The sequence below is a fragment of the Hibiscus syriacus genome, unplaced genomic scaffold, assembly GCF_006381635.1.
Source record: "Hibiscus syriacus cultivar Baekdansim isolate YM2019G1 unplaced genomic scaffold, ASM638163v2 tig00111166_pilon, whole genome shotgun sequence".
NCBI classification, from domain to species: domain Eukaryota; kingdom Viridiplantae; phylum Streptophyta; class Magnoliopsida; order Malvales; family Malvaceae; genus Hibiscus; species Hibiscus syriacus.
Genome location: NW_024063008.1, coordinates 892,344 through 903,152, shown reverse-complemented (window position 1 = coordinate 903,152; position 10,809 = coordinate 892,344). Strand labels below are relative to the sequence as shown.

The 10,809-nt window shown below is 33.1% G+C and overlaps 1 pseudogene; it reads right to left on the bottom strand.

Moving 5' to 3' along the window:
• Positions 1-3,759: 3,759 nt before the first annotated feature.
• Positions 3,760-8,878, bottom strand: LOC120155135 (annotated as a pseudogene).
• Positions 8,879-10,809: the final 1,931 nt, after the last annotated feature.

Below are 10,809 nucleotides of genomic sequence, written 5' to 3'. Positions count from 1 at the left end.
AGGCTATGGACTCCGACTCCAAAACCCGCATCGGGATCACCGAACCGGAAACGGAGAGGTAGAACAAGATCGAGTCACCCGCCTGGTTATCGCAATAACCTCGAGAGTGAACCGGGTCTGGACGAACCGGACTCCAAGCAACGCTAGCAAGTAACAACAGACATGTTTCTGCAAATGTTGTCTCTCTTTCACTTTTTGATAAGGAATTGAAGAAACGAAGAAAGACCGAAACAAAAACAAGCTATCCCTGAAATGGGCGTCAGAGAGATCGGACCATAGCTGTAATAATTTACTTACGCGAAGGTGTCACAACTTGGTGGACGAAGGATAGAAAAAAGAATCGAAATCAAATGTTAATAAATGGGAGCTTTTAAAATTAAAAACAACAAAAAGCCGTAGCTTTGGCGATCCAAACTACTCCACCGAATTTGGCGGTTCTTTCCGTTTCTGTTGTGATCTGCACGATCTTTCGACAAAATAAAATCGTCGGCGATGAGGGAGAGGGAGGGGAAACGATAATCTAGGCGTTGCCTTTATATAAAAGCTTTGACCCAACGACTCTGACGGGGGAATCGTTTTTAAATAAAATTAAGAACTCCGCGTCGTTAGTGTGTCAGTAACGGTCATTTGGGCAAGTTCAAGGGAGGAGTGGAGGGGATGGCCCATTTTACTGAAATACCATTGTGAATTTGCGTATTGTACGTGGGTAAAAGTTAATTTGAAAGTTCACATGAGATTTTAATAGATAAGGAGACCAAATATACTTTGAAACTGAGGCCATAGTTTTGTTGTACTTTCCGAGTAAATTCATCGGAAAATGTCGATATTTTATTAATATAATCACTTAGAATATCAACTGAATGAAATTTTTCAAAGTCTTCTGAATTTTTTTTAAGATGTTTCATGAGTCATTCTAATTAAACTATCATCTAAAATTTTTATCCATTATTTTTTATGTACTTTTGACAACTAAATTTGATGGATGACAATTATGTTTGTACAACCTGATCGTCTATTGATAACTATGATGTTCCCAGACATATTATCATATTCTCGAGAAAGATAGAAAAAAAAACTCTCTCTCTCTTTTTTACTCCTTTTAAAAATCTTCATCGATATTTGACATCTTCTTTGTTAAGTTCATTTTACCATTTTTTAATATAGAAAATCGATCAACAATTGTTCTTTTACCAACAACAATTCTTCACCTAAATTAGAAGTGATAAGTTACTTATTTTTGTCATTTTCATTTGTTATCGTCAACAATATTAAATTGTAATGTTTATTATAATTATTACTGTGAATGTCATAAGTATTATATTATAATTTATCTTTTAAAAAATTATAATATTTAAATTATAAATTTGATTACAATACTACAATAACTTTAAAAATCATTATAATGTAATCATTACGTAGAGATTGTAAACCACTTGCAGTGCATGAGATTGGTAATTCTTACCTTGATTTCACATCTATAGTGATGATGGAAGACACTATTCAAGTTCATCTTATCAGTGGGCTTGTGTTGGGAGATCTCAGTGTAGTGTTGAAATCAATTAATGGACTGATATTTGGGCTGAATATGGTCAACAACGTGTTTAGCGGTGATCCCATAAACATGGTTCTTTATATCCAACTAGACTGGACATTTCGTACAATAGATCAAATGGTGATCCACAACGGTGAAACGCCTTGAGGACAAGTGGGGCCATGGTCCCCTCTCACCGGAAAAACTATTACTAAAATATATTTATGTAAATACATATATATCTATATATATTAAATTTGTTTCTTTAAAATAATATTTATATTAATAAGTTATTAAATTTAGTTACTCCAAGAAATATGTATACTATTTTAGAATTTAGAAACCACTTAAATATTATTTATTAAGAAGAATTAATATTTATTTCTATATTATTATTTATTTTTAAATGAATGAAAATCTATTTTCATTTGTTATTTTTTATTTCAAGATTTTTTTGTGTTTTTCATGTTTTATTTTTCATATTCTTTGAGTTTCTTTTATCTTCTTTAAATTGAGACTTCAATAAAGTTATAATTTCAATTGAAAGCAATTTTTTTTAATATTTTTCGATTCAGTTTATACTTGTGATTTCATCTCAAATATCTATATTTATTACATGTGTACATGAATTTTCATATCTAAAAATAAAATATAGACGCAATTATATATATATATATATATATATATATAATATTTTAAAATGTCTCTAAATATCTTAATTATATAATATAATATAAATTTAAAATTTATTGATTATATTGTATATATGTGAATTATTATAAAGTTAAATTATATAATTTTTGCGGTTAAATGTAAGTTATGTGAAATTATGGCAAACAAAAAAGACTATATGAATTTTATTTCTTTAAATTTTTATGTGAACATATGAATTTTAGGGACTTATAAAATATTTTTATTAGTATGATATTTTTATATATAACTTACGTTAACAAAAGAACTAAAATATTTTAAATGACCCTCTTATAAAATAATGTTTAGTTCTACCACCGGTGATCTAATAGAATGATGTGAATGGCTAAAGCCTAAAATTAACGGCCGGAGAATTGATGGATGTCTGGAATGGAGCAAAGTAGGTTGTTGATTTTCATTGTTGTCATTATCTTATATGTATTTTTATATTATTATCGATTGTGTTTATCTTTCATTGTCGTTTGTATATATCTGATTTTGAGTTATTTTGTTGAATTTTTAACTCATTACTTGTATTCTTATTTTTAGTTTGGAATAATACCAAATTATTCCCCAACATTTATCAAAATGGTCATTTTGCCACCTATTATATTTATTGGAGCATTTTGACACCTAAAGTCTCATTTAGGGTAAAAAGAATCATAACATTTGACAGAAAATCATTTTATCTCTTATTCTTTTTTCGGAGCTTTTAACCCTCAACGTTTGATTTTAGGTTAAAAAAGACTCTTGTTTTGGAGCACTAATCATAGTTTTCATCTATAGAGGGAGCTTTTTTCCCCAAAGTGAAACTTTGAGGGACAAAATGCTCCAAAAAAAATATGAAACAAATTGATCATTTTAATAAACGTTAGGGGTTATTTTTAAAATTATACCTTTTAGTTTTTAGTGATTAATTTGTGCGATTTTAGGAGAAATGATAAGTTAATACGATAAAACCAGCAAATATCGTTAATTAAAAAAGATAGTATGCACAAAGCTGATAGGTTGTAAACATGGGTGTAAAATTTCCATGGTCATTATTGAAATCCTTTTCTATAACATCTAATTGTTTTAATTTCTATAGGAAGATAATTTTTTCCTTATTTTTCTTAGTTGAAAATTGAAATGAGCTAGTATGTCATTAATTGAAGAGGGCATCTTTGTACACTTCGAAGCTTTCTTTCTAATCAGAATTATATTTTCTTGGCACAAAATTTCTCAAAACTAAAATAATATAAAAGAAGGATAAAATTGACCTGAATTAAACATTTTGTTTGAAATTTAAATTATCAAAGAAAAATGAGGTATTGATATTATGATATATTTCATAATCTTAGTATTATTAGAATGCAAGATTACTAATTCAAGATAATTTTCAAAAATCCAAAAATCTTGTATTGCCCCTATAGAATGTAAGATAACTTGAACCAATCGCCCATAAAGAGTAAAGAAGAGCTAGTTTACTTAATCAGAAAATGAAATAATTATATTTATGGAAATGTTTATGAAAGTCTTTAAATGACGAGAACAAGAATCAAACATGAAAGGGGAAAAAAGAAAAATAAAATTACCTATGTATGGAGACTACTACGTGTGGTCAATGCGTATTTGATTTTTGTACAACGTAATTATTTTCACTATAAGAAAAGGAACCGTCTCACCTGCAATTTCCGTGTGGGTAAAACCCAGCTGCTACTTCCAACTATACATTGCATTACCTTGTATACGAAGAAATCGATTACTTTTAGCTCTTCTTAGCGTTCTTGATTTTACGCACCGTCATCACAAGTCGTTGTCGTTCACCTTCAACCTCTGCGAATTTCAGGCTTATCTCAGAATATCGCTCTTGCATATCCCTCAACTCGCTTTCCATAGATTTGTTTCTTTCCTTCAATGCTGCTAGTTCCTCTATCAATTCATCCTGGCTACCGTCTCTATCGACAACACAGGCTTTTTGTTCTTTCAGAGGCAAACTGTCATCGTCGTTTCTGAAGATAAGAAATGGATGAAAGTGGTTATCACGTACTCGACCTTTTCTTTTGTTCCTAAAAGTAAAAACTGACACAAAAGTTAAGGTCTATGTCTTCAAGTCTTACCTTTCCTTTAAGTTCCCGTCTGATATAACGCCATTAGATACAATTGCTTCCTTAGTATCTTTAACTACCTGCATTTTCACCATTTCAAAACAAAAGATAAGAAAAAAACAAGCAACAAACTTCAAAATATTGTCAAAATCAAACAATTGTTAGGGTCTAAGAATGTCATCATTAAGTTAATGTTATGGCAAGAATATAAGTTCAGTAATGACACTTCAAAATGTTGTTCATTGATACAATAGTTACCTATTTCCTTTTTATTCTCAGTTATGGTACAATGTTTCTAACCTTCTGAAGTTCATACTCGTAGAAGCTGGCGCTATGCTTGTTGAGTTCTTCTACTCGGCTTTCTAAGTCGTCAATTTTCTTCTGAAGATCCTTTTCCTTTTCCAGGAAAAAAACTGTGGATGTTTCTAAAGCAGTTTCCTTTAACTTTATTTGTCCCTGACATGAAAAAAAGGAATCATTATGAAATTATATTTCCTTAACTGCACAAAATTGAGGAAGAAACAAACTATGTGGGGGGGGGGATTGATCTCAGTAAGGGAAAGAGGAATACCATGATCAAGATTGTGGCTTGATCATGAATCCCCAAAATGATGTTAAATCATTTGCAACAATGTTTCAAAATGGAAGTTGATTTCATATAGAACTTGGATGAGTAATTTACCTCAAGCAACTTTATTTTCTCCCTCAGGCTTGCAACCTCTTTAGAGCTGCAAGGAACCGTGGGAGATCTATTGTTTCTTAATGGTGTTCTTGTTCCATGAGAAACCGCTGCTCTTCCGTTGCTCTCTTTCAACTTCTTTTCCATGCCAGTAAATGCATTTTCCTTCTTCTTAAGGTCACCCTTTAGTTGAACTACGTGCTTTTTGAGTTTTTCTTTCTCTACTTCATCTCCAGACAGAGAACGTTTCAATTTATCGCACTGAGTTTTGAGGATATCCAGCTCTGATTGTAGAGATTCAACTTCTGCTTCTTTCTCATCCTTCAGGTGCTTCATGCTTTGCAATTCTTCCAGTGATTTAGTAGCATCCTTTTCATCAAAGCAACAGTACTCACCAGTTCATTTCTTTCTAGATATCCTCTTTGCATCTGGACTTCAGTTTCTTTAGCTAATGCTTTGTGTGTTCCAACTCAAGTCTCAAGTTTTCAGCTTGTTCAAGGAAGCAATTCTTTTCTAGGGTCAGCGTTTCAATCTCAGCTTTTAGGTTGCAGATCTCCTCAGTAAAATCCGCACTAGCTTCTTCCGCGTGCTTCATTTGTTGTTCAAGCTTCTTAGACTTATCATCAATTTCCTCCAACATCTGTTCTATTTGATTTGATTTTAGACTGACTTGATTGGAAAGGTAAGAGAGTTTTGCCTCATAATCCTCCCTAACTGATTGGAGCTCTGCTTTAGCTTTCTCGAGCTGATCTTCCAGCTGAATTTTTTGTGAGCGTAGTTCACTAGCTTCAGTCAGAGCCTTTGTAACCACCTTCTCATTTGCATCAAATGTAGAAGCCATCTGGATGGAGAGTCTTTTAAATTCCTCCTGCAGCCTTTCAGCCGTATTACATTCTTCCATCTTGTCATTCGCAGGGCTTCCTCAGCTTGGATTGCTCTTTGCTCCTGCTCAACTTTGGCGTGTGTGATAGATTCTAGATCCGTTTCAAATCTCCGTGTCTGTTTCTCTAACTTTTCCTCCAAGCTTTTGATGTGGGCTTCTAGTTCATTTATAGTGGCTAAAGAGTCTGAGAATTCTTTCGACTGCTTATTGAGTTCACTTTCCAAGAACTCAATTTGTGTCTCAAGTTCATTTATGTTAGCAAAAGATGACGAGCACTCATACTGCAACTTCAGTTGTTCTTGCAGCTGGCTTTGCTCTAATTTGTATGAGATGTCGTGATTTTCCTGCTTCAGTATTCATAGTCAAGTTCTAGCTGCTCCGTTTGTGCCTCACGCTCCTCTTTATCCCTCTTGTAGATCTCTATCTCACTGCAGAGGTCCACGATCTTTTGTTCCAGGAGAGAGGTTTCCTTGGGGCTTTGTGTTCTTTAACAAGCTGTTCCAATTCCCTCTGCTCTTCATCTTCATCAGAGTCACTTCTTGAGACAAACTGCTTCCACTTCCTCAGCATTGCCACGGGATCCAGAATTGTTGGGAGGATTGGAAATCTCTACATTCTTCGCCTCCAAAATCCCCTCTAGTTCTTGCACGGCAAGTAATAATTCAGCATTTGATTCCTGTGTCTTCTGCAGTTGTAACCGAAGATTGGAGTTCATCTCTTTCTCATAATTCAGCTCTTGTCTCATTTTCTTCAACAAGAATCCAGGGGTCCCCACTCTCAAACTGGATCCTGTTTTTACTTTCGCATCATCCATTCTCTTCTGAAAAGACTTGAGTTTCTCACACTCTATTTTGAGTGCATCTCTCTCTTCTTTCAGAGTAACAACTTCCCGTGAGAGATCTTGCCCCCTTTTGCACCCTCTTTTGCTTCACTATCCTTGCTTTCTAAAGCAATGACCTCGTTCTTGAGCTTATCGATCTCATTGTCTGAACAATGTTGGGAGTTTTCTCTTGGAAAGGTATCTTGAGAACTATTAGAGTCATCAGTACTCATTCCCTGATCGGAGCCTGCTGACCATCCTCATAGATTGTTGTTGAGGCAACCGGTGTCGGTTTAGGAGTAGCTGAGGTGTTATTCATTGATGACAAATAAGTAGGAGGGTCCTGATTGATGCTGTCATTCCTCGTTCCATTTCCAAGTTCCCGTGGTGTATCAAGTGAGCTACTGTCAGAACTTGAACTGGTAATATCAGATCCATTAGATCCTCTATGGTTCTCATGCAATTCAACATTGTGGGGGTTTTTGCTGAAAGGCACATCCTATCAGATAGATAATAATCAAATAATTAAGTAAAACATGCAAATCCATTCTTAATCACCATTTATTAAGCACGTATTAACAGAAAAAAAAGATTAGAGAAGAAGAAAATGGCCTGAATAACAACGGCAATAAGAAAACCCAAAATGAAACATTCACTAAATGAGATTGGACATAGGAGCCTTACTTCAACAGTATCGTCCTTAATGCTTTCATCTGAATCATCATTGCTCAAGTGGGCCTTCAAGCTTCGATCTTGTGATTTAGTACTTGTATCTTCAATTTCTTCAACCTCTCTGAAAAAAACCATCAACACAAAGTCAAGCTCTCAAACAAAGACAACGCTCCAAGATTCCAGAAACGAACTCCAATAACAATAAGAATTCAGCAAAAAGTGACAATTACCTTTTATCAGCATTTTCCTGCAGCCTGTGTATTGAAACCTGTTCAAAACCAGCAGCTTGAATTCAAATTTTAAACATCAATCAACATATTTATGAGGAAAGATTTAAAGAAAAAGGCTACCAGAGGAAGTAATACGTGATACATATAACTATGAGAGAGAAACAGAGGAGCGATGAGAATAGTACACTAACATTCAAAATTGCTTTGGAATTTGAATTCTTTAATGGAAGAGAAACAGTAGAAGTTTTAATTGCCTCAGCATAAGCAGAAAAATCAATTGAAGCCTCCCCAACCAAACCTCCTTTTCCCGACCCCTACAACAATCAGATAAAACATTAGTTATATCTCAATTAAAGAAAATAAAAACACATCAAAAACGCAATTTCATCAAAAGTATCTTACTGATGATACAATAAAATGATAGATTTTTTCGTTGATCTTCCCAGTTTTTGGCTCCCGAACAAATGTAACGGACTCGTAAACTGGTTTTTCCCATCGACAATTATCGTCCAGAACCGTCGCCTTTTCTAATTTGCAGTCGGTTTTCTCCCATCGCCAGGAACACGGATATCATCAATGTTTGCACATTTAACTGTGTCACCTAAATTATACAGAAATTAATTAATATTTCATTATCCCTCAAATTATCAATCACATTACAAAACAAAATAATTATAACCATTAAAAAAACTCTCAAAAGATCAACATCTTTAACAAAACAAACTAGCTCAAGCAGTTTCGGAAACAGTCCAATCAGACTCTGTTCGCTGTTTGAACTACATTTGCTGAGAAATGGAGCTAATATAAAGATAACTTAATAAAAATTCCAGAAAATATTCAATTAATTGATTCTTTTAATGAAAGAATGAGAGTACTTGAGTTGCATGGAACTGCAACTTGAAGACAGCCTTTATCTTGTCTTGTCGCTCCTCCATCTCGCCGACTTAAACATCTCTTCCGGAAAAATCTCCGGAGATCGAAATCTTACCAGAGCTCCAGCATAATTCGCCGGAAACACGTCATTTATTCGATAATTCACCACTCGATCAAATGCAAAAAACAATCAAAATGTGCTGAGACGCGCGGGAAAACAAAGCCTATTGTACCGGTCTACACGTTGAGCTCAGCTAACAGAAACGAGCTGGTAATGGCAAGATGAGTCCGAGACCGAGTCAAGAACTCAGGAACAAGGAAGCGTTGAAAGAGAGCAGATCTAAAGTAGAAGAGTTCTTTCACTTCTTTTTTTCTCTCTCTCTCTTCACTTTCTATTTGTAAGTTGTAACAGTGTTTGGTGGAAAGAGATTGCACATTTATTTTAAAAAAATGCATAATTAATAAATAATTCAAAAAAAAGGAACTGAAGGATAAGCTTGTATATTTAATAATGGCTTAATTCACTATTTAATCTCCGAAGATACTCTTTCTCACTTTGACCCTAAATCATTTTCATCTCGGTTTGCCCCTAAGTTATCATTTTTGTATCGGCTTACTCCAAAATAAACAAAAAAAACAAGTGACACATTATTATAGGACTAATAATTTTTAGGGTAAATTGGAACAAAAATGTTAGTTCAAGGGTAATGGGATAAAAAAATAGTTTAGAGTGTAAAATAAAAATATATATATTTGAGAGGCTAAATTGTAAATTAAGCCTTAGAATCAATGCTTAATAAAACAAGAATGTTTATTTTGACTTTTGAGCCAAGTGAACAGTAATAAAGGTCCTTGATGTGACATAAATGCCCCGTTTCGGTTATTTTTTACATATTGTAGCTTTGGCCGAGGTTCAAGCGGGCAGAAACTTGGAGCATCTATTAATATTATTAAAGAGGAAAAAATATAAAACACAAATTAAACATAAATGATGACGTAAAAGGTAAAGTAGGAAAATACTAAATTGAATAATTAATTCATGCAATTGATGAAAAGAACAAAAAATATTAGTAATTGATTTCAGATGATTTTCTGGCAATAAAGATGGAACACAGTTAAAAGATAAATCGGTAACCGATCGATGAATCAAAGCTAAATAGTGGAGATCCAAAAGGTTACAAGATTATTCTGTTCTCATGTACTGGTTAATTAAGTTGAATTTTATTCAAAAAATTTAAAAATAGAAAAACGATTTAAAATTTTAAAATAATTTACATAGTAATTATCAAATCCATCTCCGAATGTTGGTAATTTTAATAAAAATATTATATGATTTTAAAAAAATAAAAATCAAATAATTTGAGAGGAAATAAGGAGGGAGTAAATTGAATGAAAAAAGAGGTAGGGACTAAACTAGATGAGTAAAAATCGGCTGAAATTAAACTGAATGAAAAAATAATTCACGAATAAAATAGATTTGTTGTATAAAAAAAACATGTGTGCTTATGTGTCAAATACACAAACATGAATAGAATCAAACAACACATACGTGAAGGTTATCGTAAAATTTACACTAACTCTTTAAATAATTTCAGAGCACCACTATTTCTTTATTTTTTAAATTTTTATATGAATATATATATATATTACATTTCAACATCATTTTCTTTGAAGTCATTTTGAAGAAACATTGAGATCAATTTGAAACACATGCATTTCAATGAAATTAATTTTGGTATGGTCCATGGATTTCCTTTTTTTTTTCTTTGGGGGGCTTTGAAACTACATAAATAGGTTATCAAAACAATTAATTTTAGGCATTACATTTTCATCAAAGTTTGTTGGCATTTATGTCATAATTGTAAATATTATTCCTTAATTTGATGCAGCCATCAAGTTTTGGAGTGCGGGGGTATGATATCCTATTGGGAAAGATGAAAGGTATATTGGTAATTTCCGGTTACAGCTTTGTTACTGGTAAGTAGTCGTTAGTGGCGGGAGCTGCCGTCGCATAAATCGGAAGGCCGAATCCAAAGATAAAAGGAAGGATAAACTGCACTAATATGTTAAAGTAATTTTTTTTTGAATTAATCACTGGTATCCGATCTATTGACCGATTAATCTAGATCTGATATTACAGAGGCGAGGACGACTCTCCCAACCCAGTTTATTCTATTCGCAAACGTCAAGATTTGAACCCTGACATTGCTTAAGGGACCTAGTGCTTCATCTCATTAGACCGACTAAAGTGATTTCAATTGTAATATTAAATTTAGTTTAAATTTCAATTATTATTGTGCCGTTAATATGATAATTTGGTACTACTATGAAAGTGAAAAAAATA